The sequence below is a fragment of the Salmo salar genome, chromosome 04 (assembly GCF_965601325.2).
Source record: "Salmo salar chromosome 04, fSalSal1, whole genome shotgun sequence".
NCBI lineage: Eukaryota > Metazoa > Chordata > Actinopteri > Salmoniformes > Salmonidae > Salmo > Salmo salar.
In genome coordinates this window covers 8591676-8613129 of record NC_138294.1, presented here as the reverse complement: position 1 = coordinate 8613129, position 21454 = coordinate 8591676, and positions in this window count along the sequence as shown.

Genomic DNA, 21454 nt, shown 5'->3' with positions numbered 1-21454 from the left:
CATTCATTTATTGTAGTTTTTGCTTTCGTCTTCATGTCTTTATATTATTTAGTATAGCCTACTGTTAGATAATTTATCTTGAAGTGTTTCCATTATTAGTCCATGTATTATTATAATCATCTTTTCATTCTTTGTATTTTTAAACACTTCAATAAAAGGGGACATTTTTCACAAGTCAATTTGGTTTATTGTTGTAGTTTGTTTTCTATTTGATTTTTAAATCTCTCATGATGTTGATATTGATTATGATGCAGATTATTGTTATGATGTTGTGCCTTCAGAAAATATTCACACCCCTTTACTTACAAAATGGGATAAAAATAGATTTGTAATTTTTTTGTCAACGATCTACACAAAATACTCTGTCCAAGTGGAATAAAAATGGATAAAATAATTATTCAACCCCCTGAGTCAATACTTATTTGGATCACATTTGTCAGTGATTACAGCTGTGAGTCTTTCTAAGTAAGTCTAGAAGAGCTTTCCACACCTGGATTGTACAACATTTGCCCAATATTATTTAACAACATTTCTTCAAACTCTGTCTAATTAGTTATTGATCATTACTAGACAACCATTTTCAGGTCTTGCCATAGATTTTCGAGCGGATTTAAGTCAAAACTGTCACGTCCTGACCAGCAGAGGGAGCAATTGTATTAGTTTTGGTCAGGACGTGGCAGGGTTTTTGTGTGTTAAGTGTTGTGTTGGTGATTGGTGATTGGTCTCCCAATTGAAGGCAGGTGTGTTGAGTTGCCTTTGATTGGGAGTCCTATATAGTAGTGTGTGTTTTTCTTTGGGGTTGTGGGTAGTTGTTTTTGCACTGTGTTTTGTGAGCCTGCAAAACTGTTCCTGGTGTCGTGAGTACTGTTTATTGTTTTCCCTGTGGATGCTTTGCGTGTTTCATTAAAAGAATATGAGTATCCACATTCCCGCTGCGCCTTGGTCTTCTCTCCAGTACGACAACTGTTACAAAAACTGTAACTCGGCCACTCAGGAACAGTCACTGTTTTCTTAGTAAGCACCTTGTGTAGATTTGTCCTTGTGTTTTAGGTTATTGTCCTGCTGAAAGTTGAATTCGTAACCTAGTGTTGGTGGAAAGCAGACTGAACCATGTTTCCCTCTAGGATTTTGCCTGTGCTTCGTTCCATTCCGTGAATTTTTTTATCCTGAAAATCTCCCCAGTCCTTAACGATTACAAGCATACCCATAACATGATGCAGCCACCACAACCAGGGGGGAGGGTGCAACTCAATATTAGGAAGGTGTACTTAATGTTTTCTACACTGTATTTTTCACAATTCAATATAGTTGGTGGGGTTTATTTTCTAGTTTAGTTTCTCTCATGATGTTATAGATTATAAAATGTTACATTGATTATGATGTAGATTATTGTTAGTAGTATAGAGATTATGATGTTATTGATTATAAAACGTTACATTGATTATGATGTAGATTATTGTTAGTAGTATATAGATAATGATGTTATTGATTATAAATGTTATATTGATTATGATGTTAGTAGTATATAGATAATGATGTTATTGATTATAAATGTTATATTGATTATGATGTTGCTAGTAGTATAGAGATAATTATGTTATTGATTATTGTTAGTAGTACATAGATAATGATGTTATTGATTATAAATGTTATATTGATTATGATGTTGTTAGTAGTATATAGATAATGATGTTATTCTCTTATGATCTGTGTGTTACAGAGAAAGTACTTCGTGCAGGTCTGATATACAATAGATTGTGTGTGTATGCATGTGAAATAATTAAATCATACAACCAACCAATCAGTCAATAAGTTAAGTAAATACATATTGTATTTAGAGTGGCAAAGGTCTGGTACCTTGTCCAAAATGCTGAATTGTTGCACAAAAACACCTCTTGGGTGTTGTGACAACATGGATTCTTATTAAAGAAGAAGACAAGAGGGAAGACATGTTTCTTGCTGATCATTTAGGAGTTTGAGTGAGTGAGTCAGGATAAGGTCTGACCAACACAGGATACACGGAGAACAAAAAGTAACGGAGAACACAGTTCTCCATCTCCCCTCAGAAAAAATACCAAGTGTTTGTAACGGCTGTCGGGAGAGAGTAGACCAAGGCGCAGCGGAGTTAGTGTTCATCATGATTGTATTTAATTAACGTAAGAACACTGTACAAAAACAAGATATGTAGGGTATATGTAGCGTACCAGGCTTCAGGGCCTTCTCCAGGCCGTGGTAGTAGGACCAGTTACAACAGTGTTATGTAGCGTACCAGGCTTCAGGGCCATCTCCAGGCCGTGGTAGTAGGACCAGTTACAACAGTGTTATGTAGGGTATATGTAGCGTACCAGGCTTCAGGGCCTTCTCCAGGCCGTGGTAGTAGGACCAGTTACAACAGTGTTATGTAGGGTATATGTAGCGTACCAGGCTTCAGGGCCTTCTCCAGGCCGTGGTAGTAGGACCAGTTACAACAGTGTTATGAAGGGTATATGTAGCGTACCAGGCTTCAGGGCCTTCTCCAGGCCGTGGTAGTAGGACCAGTTACAACAGTGTTATGAAGGGTATATGTAGCGTACCAGGCTTCAGGGCCTTCTCCAGGCCGTGGTAGTAGGACCAGTTACAACAGTGTTATGTAGCGTACCAGGCTTCAGGGCCTTCTCCAGGCCGTGGTAGTAGGACCAGTTACAACAGTGTTATGTAGGATATATGTAGCGTACCAGGCTTCAGGGCCTTCTCCAGGCCGTGGTAGTAGGACCAGTTACAACAGTGTTATGAAGGGTATATGTAGCGTACCAGGCTTCAGGGCCTTCTCCAGGCCGTGGTAGTAGGACCAGTTACAACAGTGTTATGTAGCGTACCAGGCTTCAGGGCCTTCTCCAGGCCCTGGTAGTAGGACCAGTTACAACAGTGTTATGAAGGGTATATGTAGCGTACCAGGCTTCAGGGCCTTCTCCAGGCCGTGGTAGTAGGACCAGTTACAACAGTGTTATGTAGGGTATATGTAGCGTACCAGGCTTCAGGGCCTTCTCCAGGCCGTGGTAGTAGGACCAGTTACAACAGTGTTATGAAGGGTATATGTAGCGTACCAGGCTTCAGGGCCTTCTCCAGGCCGTGGTAGTAGGACCAGTTACAACAGTGTTATGAAGGGTATATGTAGCGTACCAGGCTTCAGGGCCTTCTCCAGGCCGTGGTAGTAGGACCAGTTACAACAGTGTTATGAAGGGTATATGTAGCGTACCAGGCTTCAGGGCCTTCTCCAGGCCGTGGTAGTAGGACCAGTTACAACAGTGTTATGTAGGGTATATGTAGCGTACCAGGCTTCAGGGCCTTCTCCAGGCCGTGGTAGTAGGACCAGTTACAACAGTGTTATGAAGGGTATATGTAGCGTACCAGGCTTCAGGGCCTTCTCCAGGCCGTGGTAGTAGGACCAGTTACAACAGTGTTATGTAGGGTATATGTAGCGTACCAGGCTTCAGGGCCTTCTCCAGGCCGTGGTAGTAGGACCAGTTACAACAGTGTTATGTAGGGTATATGTAGCGTACCAGGCTTCAGGGCCTTCTCCAGGCTGTGGTAGTAGGACCAGTTACAACAGTGTTATGTAGGGTATATGTAGCGTACCAGGCTTCAGGGCCTTCTCCAGGCTGTGGTAGTAGGACCAGTTCTCAGGGTTTCTCTCCTGTAGACGGCGGTAGACCTCAGTAGCTTCATCCAGACGATCCAGGTTCAAAAACAACTCCTACAGGGGGAATACACTGTTAGTGATCTCTGTGTGTGTTCCAGGTGTGAGTGACAGACAGAGAGACGGTGACAGGCTTCAGTCTTGGTTTCTTTGTGGATCCAAATAAAGAAATCAAATTTGTGTGATGGTTGCAAACACACACACACACACACACACACACACACACACACCTCGTGTCTCCTCGACGGCCAGTTTGTCACAGATCTGTTCCTCGTAGGTGGTGAGGTTGTCCAGAGCCTCCCTATAGAGTCCAGCCTCCCTCAGCACCTGGTTCTGGTACAGCAGCAGCTCACTGTACTCATAGTCCATCTTGTCTGGAGACGTCTAGGAGAGAGAGGTTATAGCAGGGTTATGTAGTGTCTATGGTTCTGGTACAGCAGCAGCTCACTGTACTCATAGTCCATCTTGTCTGGAGACGTCTAGGAGAGAGAGGTTATAGCAGGGTTATGTAGTGTCTATGGTTCTGGTACAGCAGCAGCTCACTGTACTCATAGTCCACCTTGTCTGGAGACGTCTAGGAGAGAGAGGTTATAGCAGGGTTATGTAGTGTCTATGGTTCTAGTACTGCAGCAGCTCACTGTACTCATAGTCCACCTTGTCTGGAGACGTCTAGGAGAGAGAGGTTATAGCAGGGTTATGTAGTGTCTATGGTTCTGGTACAGCAGCAGCTCACTGTACTCATAGTCCATCTTGTCTGGAGACGTCTAGGAGAGAGAGGTTATAGCAGGGTTATGTAGTGTCTATGGTTCTGGTACTGCAGCAGCTCACTGTACTCATAGTCCACCTTGTCTGGAGACGTCTAGGAGAGAGAGGTTATAGCAGGGTTATGTAGTGTCTATGGTTCTGGTACTGCAGCAGCTCACTGTACTCATAGTCCACCTTGTCTGGAGACGTCTAGGAGAGAGAGGTTATAGCAGGGTTATGTAGTGTCTATGGTTCTGGTACTGCAGCAGCTCACTGTACTCATAGTCCATCTTGTCTGGAGACGTCTAGGAGCTTTGTCCTTCAGCTTCCCACATGTGATGTGTTTCTCAGACCTGGGTTGAAATACTATTAAAAATAATTAAAATACTTTGGAGTGCTTGTTCTAGCATGCCTCGTGTCCTAGCACGCCTCGTGTCCTAGCACGCCTCGTGTCCTAGCACGCCTCGTGTTCTAGCATGCCTAGAACAAACAGATGGGTGGGTTTGTAGTTTTGCGACTATTCTATTGGTCCATTAAGCCAAACAAACTCAACCGATCGCAGACAAACTATTATGCATTATTTCAAATAGTATTTGAACCCAGGTCTGGTGTTGTGTTGGAACACTCAGGTGTTGACCTTGACACAGAAACACCAACGTGTGTTGATAACAGGCTGTGTGGCTCTCCTGTGTGTGGTGCAGAGTTGGGACGACAACAACCATTTATGGAAGACATTTTACTGATAAGTAAAATGGGGTGGCAGGTAGCCTAGTGGTTAGAGAGGCAGGTAGCCTAGTGGTTAGAGAGGCGGGTAGCCTGGTGGTTAGAGAGGCGGGTAGCCTAGTGGTTAGAGAGGCGAGTAGCCTAGTGGTTAGAGAGGCGGGTAGCCTAGTGGTTAGAGAGGCGGGTAGCCTAGTGGTTAGAGAGGCGGGTAGCCTAGTGGTTAGAGAGGCGGGTAGCCTAGTGGTTAGAGAGGCGGGTAGCCTAGTGGTTAGAGAGGCAGGTAGCCTAGTGGTTAGAGAGGCGGGTAGCCTAGTGGTTAGAGAGGCAGGTAGTCTAGTGGTAGGTAGCCTAGTGGTTAGAGAGGCAGGTAGCCTAGTGGTTAGAGGGGCAGGTAGCCTAGTGGTTAGAGGGGCAGGTAGCCTAGTGGTTAGAGAGGCAGGTAGCCTAGTGGTTAGAGAGGCAGGTAGCCTAGTGGTTAGAGAGGCAGGTAGCCTAGTGGTTAGAGAGGCAGGTAGCCTAGTGGTTAGAGAGGCAGGTAACCTAGTGGTTAGAGAGGCAGGTAGCCTAGTGGTTAGAGGGGCAGGTAACCTAGTGGTTAGAGAGGCAGGTAACCTAGTGGTTAGAGAGGCAGGTAGCCTAGTGGTTAGAGAGGCAGGTAGCCTAGTGGTTAGAGAGGCAGGTAGCCTAGTGGTTAGAGAGGCAGGTAGCCTAGTGGTTAGAGAGGCAGGTAGCCTAGTGGTTAGAGAGGCAGGTAGCCTAGTGGTTAGAGAGGCAGGTAGCCTAGTGGTTATAGCGTTGGGCCAGTAACCGAAAGGTTGCTAAATCGAATCCCTGAGCTGACAAGGTAAAAATCTGTCGTTCTGCCCCTGAACAAGGCAGTTAACCCACTGTCCCTAGGCTGTCAATGTAAATAAGAATTTGTTCTGAACTGACTTGCCTAGTTAAATAAAGGTTAAATAAATACTAGAGATGTGAAGTTTTAAATGAGTTAAGTCTGCTAATATGGGCTACTGCTAACAAGACAATTGATAGCAACAACATTCTAGTAGTTATTTTAAAATAAAACATTTACTTGTGCACATTAATGTTACAAATGTATCGTTCAATTGGTCTTTATCATGATAATTCAGTAAATGTGTTGTGAAATTGATTGTTGAGTGTGTTTATGTGTGTTGCGGTGTGTCTGTTGTGGTGTGTGTGCTGACTGGAGGCTGGATCTAGCCTGTGTGTGTGTGTGTAGTGGTGTGTGTGCTGACTGGAGGCTGGGTCTAGCCTGTGTGTGTGTAGTGGTGTGTGTGGTGACTGGAGGCTGGGTCTAGCCTGTGTGTGTGTAGTGGTGGTGGTGTGTGTGCTGACTGGAGGCTGGGTCTAGCCTGTGTGTGTAGTGGTGGTGTGTGTGTGTGCTGACTGGAGGCTGGGTCTAGCCTGTGTGTGTGTGTGGTGGTGTGTGTGTTGACTGGAGCCTGGGTCTAGCCTGTGTGTGTGTGGTGGTGTGTGTGTGCACAGGCTAGACCCAGCCTCCAGTCAGCACACACACACACACACACACACACACACACACACACACACACACACACACACACACACACACACACACACACACACACACACACACACACACACACACACACACACACACACACACACACACACACACACACACACACACACAGGTTAGACCCAGCCTCCAGTCAGCACACACACACACCACCACTACACACACAGGCTAGACCCAGCCTCCAGTCAGCACACACACACACCACCACTACACACACAGGCTAGACCCAGCCTCCAGTCAGCACACACACACACACACACACACCCACCATCGCCAGGGTCACACACACACCAGCACACACACACACACACACCCTTCATCGCCAGGGTCTCTGTAGGGAGAGAGAAACAATGAGAGGCTTTATAAAGGGGTCTCCATCTCATCTATCCCTCTATCCCTCCCTTACCTCCATGTTCTGTGAACTTGGGGTTGGACAGGATCTGCTTGCAGAACTTGAGTCCGTTTCTGTACTGCTTGTGTGGGTAACATCGCTGGGGAGAGGAAGAGAGAAAATAGTTGATCTTCCAGGTGTTTTGAATGGCTGAAAGCCTGCATGCACCTCCCACTCCAAAGACAATGATTCAGAGAGTCAGTGACAATGTGGTTTGTGCAAGTCAGGATCTGTCACGGTAGAAAAGCATTCTTTATTCATTTACCTCAGAAAAGCTGTCTTACCAATACCAAGAGGGGGGAAGTGAGACAAAAGTGTTGACAAAAGACCCTGATATGAATGCCAAGAGTGTGCAATGCTGTCATCAAGGCAAAGGCTGGCCACCCTGAAGAATCTCAAATATAAAATATATTTTCATTTGTTTAACACTTTGTTTTGGTTACTACATGATTCCCTATCTGTTATTACATAGTTTTGATGTCTTCACTATTATTCTACAATGTAGAAAATAGTAAAAATAAAGAAAAACCCTGGAAGGATTAGGTGTTCTAAAGTTTTTGACTGGTACTGTGTGTGTGTAGGGATTGAACAGTGTTCCATCCATCCATCCATTCATTACATACATACGAGTCGTGGCCAAAAGTTTTGAGAATTAAAATTAATATTTGTGTCTGCTGCCTCAGTTTGTATGATGGCAATTTGCATATACTGCAGAATGTTATGAAGAGTGATCAGATGAATTGCAATTAATTACAAAGTCACTCTTTGCAATGCAAATGAACTGAATCCCCCAAAAACATTTCCACTGCATTTCAGCCCTGCCACAAAAGGACCAGCTGACATCATGTCAGTGATTCTCTCGTTAACACAGGTGTGAGTGTTGACGAGGACAAGGCTGGTGATCACTCTGTCATGCTGATTGAGTTCGAATAACAGACTGGAAGCTTCAAAAGGAGGGTGGTGCTTGGAATCATTGTTCTTCCTCTGTCAACCATGGTTACCTGCAAGGAAACACGTGCCATCATCATTGCTTTGCACAAAAAGGGCTTCACAGGCAAGGATATCGCTGCCAGTAAGATTGCACCTTAATCAACCATTTATCGGATCATCAAGAACTTCAAGAAGAGCGGTTCAATTGTTGTGAAGAAGGCTTCAGGGCGCCCAAGAAAGTCCAGCAAGTGCCGGGACCGTTTCCTAAAGTTGATTCAGCTGCGGGATCGGGGCACCACCAGTACAGTGCTTGTTCAGGAATGGCAGCAGGCAGGTGTGAGTGTATCTGCATGCACAGTGAGGCGAAGACTTTTGGAGGGTGGCCTGGTGTCAAGAATGGCAGCAAAGAAGCCACTTCTCTCCAGGAAAAACATCAGGGACAGACTGATATTCTGCAAAAGGTACAGGGATTGGACTGCTGAGGACTGGGGTAAAGTAATTTTCTCTGATGAATCCCCTTTCTGATTGTTTGGGGCATCCGGAAAAAATCTTGTCCGGAGAAGACAAGGTGAGCGCTACCATCAGTCCTGTGTCATGCCAACAGTAAAGCATCCTGAGACCATTCATGTGTGGGGTTGCTTCTCAGCCAATGGAGTGGGCTCACTCACAATTTTGCCTAAGAACACAGCCATGAATAAAGAATGGTACCAACACATCCTCCGAGAGCAACTTCTCCCAACCATCCAGGAACAGTTTGGTGACGAACAATGCCTTTTCCAGCATGATGGAGCACCTTGCCATAAGGCAAAAGTGATAACTAAGTGGCTCGGGGTACAAAACATCGATATTTTGGGTCCATGGCCAGGAAACTCCCCAGACCTTAATCCCATTGAGAACTTGTGGTCAATCCTGAAGAGACGGGTGGACAAACAAAAACCCACAAATTCTGACAAACTCCAAGCATTGATTATGCAAGAATGGGCTGCCATCAGTCAGGATGTGGCCCAGAAGTTAATTGACAGCATGCCAGGATGGATTGCAGAGGTCTTGAAAAAGAAGGGTCAACATTGCAAATATTGACTCTTTGCATCAACTTCATGTAATTGTCAATAAAAGCCTTTGACACTTATGAAATGCTTGTAATTATACTTCAGTATTCCATAGTAACATCTGACAAAAATGTCTAAAGACACTGAAGCAGCAAACTTTGTGAACATTAATATTTGTGTCATTCTCAAAACTTTTGGCCACGACTGTACATATATATATTGTTTTCTTTCACTTTTTTTGGAGCGCAAGGATTTCTCCGTACCCTGTAATGACACCTTTAACCCTGTACATGTGACTATTAAACTCATTTCTAATCTCATCCATTATGCTGCTACTGCGGACTGGCCACTCGTGTGTGTGTGTGTGTGTGTGTGTGTGTGTGTGTGTGTGTGTGTGTGTGTGTGTGTGTGTCAGAGTCTAAAACACAGCTAAATTACCTCCGCTTTCCTCTCGAATAGAAGCTATATTTAGTATCACGCTGTGTTGCTTAATCGCTACAGGGGAGAGGGGGAGAGAGGGAGGGAGAGCAGACTGGGAGCTACTAGCAGAGAGAGGGTGGAAGAACGAGGGAGGCAGGGAGGAGAGAGAGGGGGAGAGAAAGGGGGGTTACCAGATGGCACTTCTGTGGATGTCCTCTTAATATCACTAATGGTGACGACACTGAAACCTTTCACATATTCTGCTCACATTAGCTAAGATCAAAGTAGAAGAGGCCACACACACGCTTCACTGAGAAGTCACACTCTTTAGGCCAAAGTAGACTCTTTGATTGACTTAATCTAAGCTAATCACCTACCACAAGCTAAGAGACAGGGTTCTACCAAGAGACTGTAGACAGCACATTGAGCAGCGAACCACAGGCCACCTCCGTCGTCAGAACTGGAGTTGAGGAACGACAGGCCACCTCCGTCGTCAGACCTGGAGTTGAGGAACGACAGGCCACCTCCGTCGTCAGACCTGGAGTTGAGGAACCACAGGCCCCCTCCGTCGTCAGAACTGGAGTTGAGGAACGACAGGCCACCTCCGTCGTCAGACCTGGAGTTGAGGAACGACAGGCCACCTCCGTCGTCAGACCTGGAGTTGAGGAACGACAGGCCACCTCCGTCGTCAGACCTGGAGTTGAGATGAAGTAGTCGACTGTTGGAACCAGTCAGTCAGTGAACTGATTATCCAATTTGAGCTCCTAAAAATATGTTGAGACTACATTCCAGAATGATGCTGTCTGTCAGGTCTTATAGTGGGCTTAGCATCTAACAGTCACCAACGTGTTCTGTCAAATACCACGTCTCAGTCAGGGGATTAAAGCATGTTGTAGCTCGACCTTAGCCTGGGTGCCAGTCAGGTTCTGCTCTCTTTAGCTCCACAATGACAATAGGGAGCAGACAAAAGCACAAACCAATCAGGGACCAGGCTAGCTAGACCCGTCTCTGGGCCTAGTAGTAGTCTATAGTAACACAGAGTGAGACAGACACCATGATGTGTCAAGACACATGTGGATCCAGACTTCCCTTGTAGCTTTAACGTAACATTAGTAACCCCCAGGCAACGCTTATCTGACGTCTTTAACACTTAGCCTGCCTAATCCCTAAAATAACTCTGCCCACGGTGTTGTGACGGTACAGAGCAGGGTGAGAGACAACACGATGCTGTGACGGTACAGAGCAGGGTGAGAGACAACACGGTGCTGTGACGGTACAGAGCAGGGTGAGAGACAACACGGTGCTGTGACGGTACAGAGCAGGGTGAGAGACAACACGGTGCTGTGACGGTACAGAGCAGGGTGAGAGACAACACGGTGTTGTGACGGTACAGAGCAGGGTGAGAGACAACACAGTGCTGTGACGGTACGAGCAGGGTGAGAGACAACACGGTGCTGTGACGGTACAGAGCAGGGTGAGAGACAACACGGTGCTGTGACGGTACAGAGCAGGGTGAGAGACAACACGGTGCTGTGACGGTACAGAGCAGGGTGAGAGACAACACGATGCTGTGACGGTACAGAGCAGGGTGAGAGACAACACGGTGCTGTGACGGTACAGAGCAGGGTGAGAGACAACACGGTGCTGTGACGGTACAGAGCAGGGTGAGAGACAACACGGTGCTGTGACGGTACAGAGCAGGGTGAGAGACAACACGGTGCTGTGACGGTACAGAGCAGGGTGAGAGACAACACGGTGTTGTGACGGTACAGAGCAGGGTGAGAGACAACACGGTGCTGTGACGGTACAGAGCAGGGTGAGAGACAACACGGTGCTGTGACGGTACAGAGCAGGGTGAGAGACAACACGGTGCTGTGACGGTACAGAGCAGGGTGAGAGACAACACGGTGCTGTGACGGTACAGAGCAGGGTGAGAGACAACACGGTGCTGTGACGGTACAGAGCAGGGTGAGAGACAACACGGTGTTGTGACGGTACAGAGCAGGGTGAGAGACAACACGGTGCTGTGACGGTACAGAGCAGGGTGAGAGACAACACGGTGCTGTGACGGTACAGAGCAGGGTGAGAGACAACACGGTGTTGTGACGGTACAGAGCAGGGTGAGAGACAACACGGTGTTGTGACGGTACAGAGCAGGGTGAGAGACAACACGGTGCTGTGACGGTACAGAGCAGGGTGAGAGACAACACGGTGCTGTGACGGTACAGAGCAGGGTGAGAGACAACACGGTGCTGTGACGGTACAGAGCAGGGTGAGAGACAACACGATGCTGTGACGGTACGAGCAGGGTGAGAGACAACACAGTGCTGTGACGGTACAGAGCAGGGTGAGAGACAACACGGTGTTGTGACGGTACAGAGCAGGGTGAGAGACAACACGATGCTGTGACGGTACGAGCAGGGTGAGAGACAACACAGTGCTGTGACGGTACAGAGCAGGGTGAGAGACAACACGGTGCTGTGACGGTACAGAGCAGGGTGAGAGACAACACGGTGCTGTGACGGTACAGAGCAGGGTGAGAGACAACACAGTGCTGTGACGGTACAGAGCAGGGTGAGAGACAACACAGTGCTGTGACGGTACGAGCAGGGTGAGAGACAACACGGTGCTGTGACGGTACAGAGCAGGGTGAGAGACAACACGGTGCTGTGACGGTACAGTGCAGGGTGAGAGACAACACGATGCTGTGACGGTACAGAGCAGGGTGAGAGACAACACGGTGCTGTGACGGTACAGAGCAGGGTGAGAGACAACACGGTGCTGTGACGGTACAGAGCAGGGTGAGAGACAACACGGTGTTGTGACGGTACAGAGCAGGGTGAGAGACAACACGGTGCTGTGACGGTACAGAGCAGGGTGAGAGACAACACGGTGCTGTGACGGTACAGAGCAGGGTGAGAGACAACACGGTGCTGTGACGGTACAGAGCAGGGTGAGAGACAACACGGTGCTGTGACGGTACAGAGCAGGGTGAGAGACAACACGATGCTGTGACGGTACATATACCCACAAACTATTAGCTTAAACCCCTGGATGGTTTACTGTAACACTGTTCAACCAGATATCCCTACACAGAACCCTCCTCTCTCCCTCCATACAGTCCTCCTCTCACCCTCCATACAGTCCTCCTCTCACCCTCCATACAGTCCTCCTCTCTCCCTCCATACAGTCCTCCTCTCTCCCTCCATACAGTCCTCCTCTCTCCCTCCATACAGTCCTCCTCTCTCCCTCCATACAGTCCTCCTCTCACCCTCCATACAGTCCTAGTCTTCTCCCTTCACACAGTCCTAGTCTTCACCCTCCATACAGTCCTAGTCTTCACCCTCCATACAGTCCTAGTCTTCACCCTCCATACAGTCCTAGTCTTCACCGTCCATACAGTCCTAGTCTTCTCCCTCCATACAGTCCTAGTCTTCACCCTCCATACAGTCCTAGTCTTCACCCTCCATACAGTCCTAGTCTTCACCCTCCACACTGTCCTAGTCTTCACCCTCCATACAGTCCTAGTCTTCACCCTCCATACTGTCCTAGTCTTCACCCTCCATACAGTCCTAGTCTTCTCCCTCCACACTGTCCTAGTCTTCACCCTCCATACAGTCCTAGTCTTCACCCTCCATACAGTCCTAGTCTTCACCCTCCATACAGTCCTAGTCTTCTCCCTCCACACTGTCCTAGTCTTCACCCTCCATACAGTCCTAGTCTTCTCCCTCCATACAGTCCTAGTCTTCACCCTCCATACAGTCCTAGTCTTCACCCTCCATACAGTCCTAGTCTTCACCCTCCATACAGTCCTAGTCTTCACCCTCCATACAGTCCTAGTCTTCACCCTCCATACAGTCCTAGTCTTCACCCTCCATACAGTCCTAGTCTTCACCCTCCATACAGTCCTAGTCTTCACCCTCCATACAGTCCTAGTGTTCTCCCTCCATACAGTCCTAGTCTTCACCCTCCATACAGTCCTAGTCTTCTCCCTCCACACTGTCCTAGTCTTCACCCTCCATACAGTCCTAGTCTTCTCCCTCCATACAGTCCTAGTCTTCACCCTCCATACAGTCCTAGTCTTCACCCTCCATACAGTCCTAGTCTTCACCCTCCATACAGTCCTAGTGTTCTCCCTCCATACAGTCCTAGTCTTCACCCTCCATACAGTCCTAGTCTTCACCCTCCATACAGTCCTAGTCTTCACCCTCCATACAGTCCTAGTCTTCACCCTCCATACAGTCCTAGTCTTCACCCTCCATACAGTCCTAGTGTTCACCCTCCATACAGTCCTAGTCTTCACCCTCCATACAGTCCTAGTCTTCACCCTCCATACAGTCCTAGTCTTCACCCTCCATACAGTCCTAGTGTTCTCCCTCCATACAGTCCTAGTCTTCACCCTCCATACAGTCCTAGTCTTCACCCTCCATACAGTCCTAGTGTTCTCCCTCCATACAGTCCTAGTGTTCTCCCTCCATACAGTCCTAGTGTTCTCCCTCCATACAGTCCTAGTCTTCTCCCTCCATACAGTCCTAGTCTTCTCCCTCCATACAGTCCTAGTCTTCACCCTCCATACAGTCCTAGTCTTCACCCTCCATACAGTCCTAGTGTTCTCCCTCCATACAGTCCTAGTGTTCACCCTCCATACAGTCCTAGTCCTCTCCCTCCATACAGTCCTAGTGTTCTCCCTCCATACAGTCCTAGTGTTCTCCCTCCATACAGTCCTAGTCTTCACCCTCCATACAGTCCTAGTCTTCACCCTCCATACAGTCCTAGTGTTCTCCCTCCATACAGTCCTAGTGTTCACCCTCCATACAGTCCTAGTGTTCTCCCTCCATACAGTCCTAGTCTTCACCCTCCATACAGTCCTAGTCTTCACCCTCCATACAGTCCTAGTCTTCTCCCTCCATACAGTCCTAGTCTTCTCCCTCCATACAGTCCTAGTGTTCTCCCTCCATACAGTCCTAGTGTTCTCCCTCCATACAGTCCTAGTCTTCACCCTCCATACAGTCCTAGTGTTCTCCCTCCATACAGTCCTAGTCTTCACCCTCCATACAGTCCTAGTGTTCACCCTCCATACAGTCCTAGTGTTCTCCCTCCATACAGTCCTAGTCTTCACCCTCCATACAGTCCTAGTCTTCACCCTCCATACAGTCCTAGTGTTCTCCCTCCATACAGTCCTAGTCTTCACCCTCCATACAGTCCTAGTGTTCTCCCTCCATACAGTCCTAGTCTTCACCCTCCATACAGTCCTAGTGTTCTCCCTCCATACAGTCCTAGTGTTCTCCCTCCATACAGTCCTAGTCTTCACCCTCCATACAGTCCTAGTGTTCTCCCTCCATACAGTCCTAGTCTTCACCCTCCATACAGTCCTAGTCTTCACCCTCCATACAGTCCTAGTGTTCTCCCTCCACACAGTTCTAGTCTTCTACCTCCACACAGTCCTAGTCTTCACCCTCCATACAGTCCTAGTCTTCACCCTCCATACAGTCCTAGTCTTCACCCTCCATACAGTCCTAGTGTTCTCCCTCCATACAGTCCTAGTCTTCACCCTCCATACAGTCCTAGTGTTCTCCCTCCATACAGTCCTAGTCTTCACCCTCCATACAGTCCTAGTGTTCACCCTCCATACAGTCCTAGTCTTCACCCTCCATACAGTCCTAGTCTTCACCCTCCATACAGTCCTAGTGTTCTCCCTCCATACAGTCCTAGTGTTCTCCCTCCATACAGTCCTAGTCTTCACCCTCCATACAGTCCTAGTCTTCACCCTCCATACAGTCCTAGTGTTCTCCCTCCATACAGTCCTAGTCTTCACCCTCCATACAGTCCTAGTCTTCACCCTCCATACAGTCCTAGTGTTCTCCCTCCATACAGTCCTAGTGTTCTCCCTCCATACAGTCCTAGTTTTCTCCCTCCATACAGTCCTAGTCTTCACCCTCCATACAGTCCTAGTGTTCTCCCTCCATACAGTCCTAGTCTTCACCCTCCATACAGTCCTAGTCTTCACCCTCCATACAGTCCTAGTGTTCTCCCTCCATACAGTCCTAGTGTTCTCCCTCCATACAGTCCTAGTGTTCTCCCTCCATACAGTCCTAGTCTTCACCCTCCATACAGTCCTAGTCTTCACCCTCCATACAGTCCTAGTGTTCACCCTCCATACAGTCCTAGTCTTCTCCCTCCACACTGTCCTAGTCTTCACCCTCCATACAGTCCTAGTGTTCTCCCTCCATACAGTCCTAGTCTTCTCCCTCCACACTGTCCTAGTCTTCACCCTCCATACAGTCCTAGTCTTCTCCCTCCATACAGTCCTAGTCTTCACCCTCCATACAGTCCTAGTGTTCACCCTCCATACAGTCCTAGTCCTCACCCTCCATACAGTCCTAGTGTTCACCCTCCATACAGTCCTAGTGTTCTCCCTCCATACAGTCCTAGTCTTCACCCTCCATACAGTCCTAGTCTTCACCCTCCATACAGTCCTAGTGTTCTCCCTCCATACAGTCCTAGTCTTCACCCTCCATACAGTCCTAGTGTTCTCCCTCCATACAGTCCTAGTGTTCTCCCTCCATACAGTCCTAGTGTTCACCCTCCATACAGTCCTAGTCTTCACCCTCCATACAGTCCTAGTGTTCTCCCTCCATACAGTCCTAGTCTTCACCCTCCATACAGTCCTAGTGTTCTCCCTCCATACAGTCCTAGTGTTCTCCCTCCATACAGTCATAGTCTTCACCCTCCATACAGTCCTAGTGTTCTCCCTCCATACAGTCCTAGTGTTCACCCTCCATACAGTCCTAGTGTTCACCCTCCATACAGTCCTAGTGTTCTCCCTCCATACAGTCCTAGTCTTCACCCTCCATACAGTCCTAGTGTTCTCCCTCCATACAGTCCTAGTGTTCTCCCTCCATACAGTCCTAGTCTTCACCCTCCATACAGTCCTAGTGTTCTCCCTCCATACAGTCCTAGTGTTCTCCCTCCATACAGTTCTCTCTCTCTAAGTCTTGAGGATTTTTCTCCAGCCCTATTATAATACACACACCTAATTCAGCTAATCAGCTGCTGATCAGCACCATGAATAGGCCTAGATGCATCAGGTGTGTTTTAGTACAGTGCTGGGCTGTAACAAAGACCTGCACTGTGCCGACCCAGTAGCTCTCCGGGAGGGTTTGGCCAAAGAAATAGAATCAGAACCCACGCTATGTACGGTGGGTTAGCCAGACATCTCTAGCACATGGTGATGAGTTGAATCCCCTGGTGACACCAGACAGGTGTTACGCACAGCAGGAAGCCACCAGGCTCAGACCAGGAAGTACTTCTTTGACTTCTGTGTGTTTCACAGTAGTGCAGGGGGGGCAACTTGATGTGGGGCACAAAAAACCTTAACCCATCATGAAGGTAGTTGTTCATTGGTACTAGTACCCACATCCAACCCCCAGCCTCTTGAAGTGGAGAGAAATTATTTATGTTTTAAAGTTAATTTGGCACAAATCTACAAATTTTGCCATGAGAGAAAATGTTGCTGTTTTAAAGCAAGTTTGCTGCGATCCTACACATTTTGCCATGGGGCAGAGAGAAGATTTTGCAATCTTTTACTAATTTCACACAGTATTACACATTTTGCCACAGGGTGAAGAGAAATGTTTGTGGTTTTAAATATGATATCATAGTGAGACTGACTAATAAAATCAATGGGGACCCCCCCTGGCCGGTAATTCAACCATGATAACAAGTTCAGCTAGCTGGCCACTAAACACATTTAGCAACCTACATTTGTTTTGCTTACAAGGGCTAATTGACTGACTACCAGTGACTGACATTACAAGAGAAACTGCTGATGCACAACGACGTTTTGAAACGTCACCTTGTGTTTTCTACTATTCTACCTGGCAACAGTAAATTGAGGCCCTGACTGAGTTCCCTAAAAACAAAAGCAGTTGCTAGAAGGTAAGCAGCTGAAAAGCAAACGTAACCCCTCTTCCAGGATCAAGAGTGAGGAAGCCAAACTGACCACACCATACATACATGCTATAGCATGCTATTGGCAAGGGCTGATCAATATGTAGTACCCTACATCAGTTAGTGACAGGGATTACATGTGTCCCATAAAACAGATCATATGCATCACAACGAAGACTGGTGTGTCAAAAAACATAAGCTAATTTCTGCTTTGAAAGTTTTCCCAGTTAGAGTTGAGTTCAGGACAGGACAGGCCAGGCTAGCTAGATGAACAGCTAACTCTCAGCTGTCATTCTGCAAGATAGATAGATTCTCTAACTAGTAACAACACTAGTTGGTACAACTTTACAAACACAGCTAGGTTAGCTAGCAACCACCAAACAGTCTATCAGTCTATCCAGCTATGCTAGCACAAGTAGCTGACTAGCTAGACTTGCTGACACAGGACAATGCTTTATTGTTTGTATGGAAAGCCTATGTGACTATTTAGAGAAATATAACTAGTCATCTAGATAAAACAGCTCAGATTTAGTTTTACTTGGTTAGCTAGATATCTACAGTTAACTAACTAGCTAACGTAGTTACAGTAGCTAAGACAACTTGCTACTAGCTAACTAACTATAGCCCATTTGAAGTTGACAGTTATGGTCCTAAGTAACTGTAGCTAACTAGCTAGTAAACTAATGTAGCCCTGATATTAGTTCATTTAACGTTATATGTTTTATTGTCACATACACCGGATAGGTGTCGTAAAATGTGACGTTTTACCGGGACACTACTGATTCCACTTGTCATCCAAAAGTAATAGAACAAATCAAACCAATACAAACGTTACCAAACAGTTGTTGAATGAAGAAACGGGTCTTGGGGAACATTTCATGACTCTAACGACAAGCTGTTTACTAGACCTTGGCTTCCTGGTAGTTAGTTAACTAACGCGTTAGGGCTGCTAGATAGCAATTGTTTAAACTGCCTTGCCTAACTACTGTATAACTAATTACTGTATAACTAGCTACTGTATAACTAGCTACTGTATAACTAACTACTGTATAACTAACTACTGTATAACTAGCTACTCTATGCCTAACTACTGTATAACTAGCTACTGTATAACTAACTACTGTATAACTAGCTACTGTATAACTAGCTACTGTATGCCTAACTACTGTATAACTAACTACTGTATAACTAGCTACTGTATAACTAGCTACTGTATAACTAACTACTGTATAACTAACTACTGTATGCCTAACTACTGTATAACTAGCTACTGTATAACTAACTACTGTATGCCTAACTACTGTATAACTAGCTACTGTATAACTAGCTACTGTATAACTAACTACTGTATAACTAACTACTGTATAATTAACTAGTGTATAACTAACTACTGTAGCTAGCTACTGTATAACTAACTACTGTTTAACTAACTACTGTATAACTAACTAGTGTATAACTAGCTACTGTATAACTAACTACTGTATAACTAACTACTGTATAACTAACTACTGTATAACTAGCTAGTGTAGCTAGCTAGTCTCCATGGAGAGCGCTGATAACAGACTGAACACCACCATCCACGAACTGTCTTTATTCAGTCTGAGATTGCAGCCGGCCGGTTTACTAAACAGGCGGGACGACTGCAGTTTGTATTCGTGCGGATGGAGGAACCAAGCACCGGGCAAGGACTATGACGGTACCGGTGGCTCTTTATAAAAACTGATAGCTACAGTTGCAACAACAAAATACAACAACAATCAAGTCACCACAATTCTTTTGAAGAGTGTGTTCTCTTTCTGCGGTAGGGTTATTGTCGGCATGTTGCCTCGTATTCAGCACATGTAAACAGAGAGTGGTTTAGCTAAATGATTCTCTCTCTCCGCCTTGTTCTCTCCGAGTCACTCTCCTCTCTCACGTGGTGGCAGACAGAAAGGGAAGGGGAGACAACCCAGGGGGTTGAGGGGGTCACAACCCAAAATGACAGACTAGCTTCTCCTCAGGGTCGAACGAGGCCGGTGCGTGTTCGTACGAGGACGCTTTCGAGCGTGCATTTCAGAGAGCTAAATACACACTAATATTGGTCATGTCAACAATGCAACTGTAAATGTTTGGGTTGTTGTCTGATTATGTGCAGCAGCCATATAGCTCTAGTAGCTGGTGAGGATTTGTTGTGCATGTTTAAATGGGTAGGGTCCCGGGCAAGTAGACTAATGTACCCGCACTCAGTGCAACACAACACAAGCTGTTATTCCATCCTAAATCGGCCTACTTTCCTAATACTAACCATTCAAACATGATCAACAAACCATTATCAAGTAGGTCTATTTTGATGTAGGATGTAAAAAATTTTTTTTAATAATAATTCACCGTCCCAAAAAATGTAGCAAACAATCAACACATTTGATATTTGTTAAATAGTCTGTATATCAATATGCCGACCGGTTCAGACAGACAAAACGGTTTGCCTACCTGACATTTTCAATAACTACACACAAGAGGGCGCCATAGCAATACAAAACCAGAAAAACCTTACCCCTGCACCCGTGAACTGACGGGAGAAACTACCAGACTGTACTAAGTGCGTGAACACAAAGCAAGCTACTTAACGAGGAGAGTTTGTTTGAGTGGAAAAGAGAGAAAGACTGACAAAAAAAAACAAAGAGCGAGAGAAGAAATGTGTGTATGCGCAGCTGATTGAGTAGCCTATGTGTGTGTGCTTGAAAAAACTGAAAGCGATACTGTGTGTTTGTGTGTTATTTATTGTGCTGTGCAGAGGGCTAGTCACATCTCCCGTGTTCCGTAGTGTTATCTGGTGGCCTCATCCTCCTCTACAGCTCACACTGAGGCTTCTGCATTAATCACACTGCTACTTATACAGACTACAGACAGGACTCTACACACACACACACACACACACACGCTCTCTCTTCCTCTACTGTCCCTCTCTTTTCCCTCTCCCGAAGAGCTCTTCCTCTTTTTTCTCTCTTTCTTCCCTCCAACTATTATTTTCTCCTCCCCCTCTCTTAATATATAATGATATACAATATATAGTAATATAATAATATAGTAATAACATATATAATATATAGTAATATATAATATATCAATTCCATATATTTTCTCCCCCTCTCATCTTACGTTCTTGTACCACATGCAGTCAAAGCAGTCTCCTCTGTCCCTCGCCCTATATGTGACTACACCCCTCTCCTCCCCCTTATCTTCCTCTCCTCTATTCTAGGTGGTGTGTCCGTCTGTCCTGAGGATGAGTAATGATGTTGTCATCTCCATGATTTTCTATTCATCAACGTCAAGACAGAGAAAGAGAGAGAGGGGCTATACTGTAAAGAGAGAGAAAGAGAGAGAGAGGGGGTATACCGTAAAGAGAGAGAGAAAGAGAGAGAGAGAGGGGGTATACCGTAAAGAGAGGGGCTATACAGATGGAAAAAAAAGGGAGCGAGAAAGAGAATGATTGGTAGAGAAGGCGCATCAGTATGGTTTCTCTCTATCCCTCCAGGAGGACAGCGAGTATGAGTCATGATTATTATAATCTTCAGACTGAATTAAGGCAGCGCTGCTCTTTAGCAGATGTCATTTAAATGATGTAAATGACTTCCGGGGAAAAGCATGACTGTGTCGCCTAAGCATTTGTATGTGTACATCATCAACCTCAAACACATTCATTCATTTTAGAGTAGGTGAATATGGAACAAAATGAAAGTTTGCATTGAATCTCTGGTAGTTCAGTTGGTCGTAACAGATAGTGTTTGTGTTATGCGTGCGAGCAATGAACAAAGGATTCCTACAAGACAAACACTCACACAACACTACAGAACCACAGAGGACAGGGGTCCCGTGTGGCTCAGTTGGTAGAGCGCGGCACCTGCAACACCAGGGTTGTGGGTTCCATTCCCACGGGGGACCAGTATGGGAAAAAGTACAACAATGTATCCACTCACTACTGTAAGTCTCTCTGGTTAACGTCTGCTAAATGACTCACATGTAAATGTTGTACT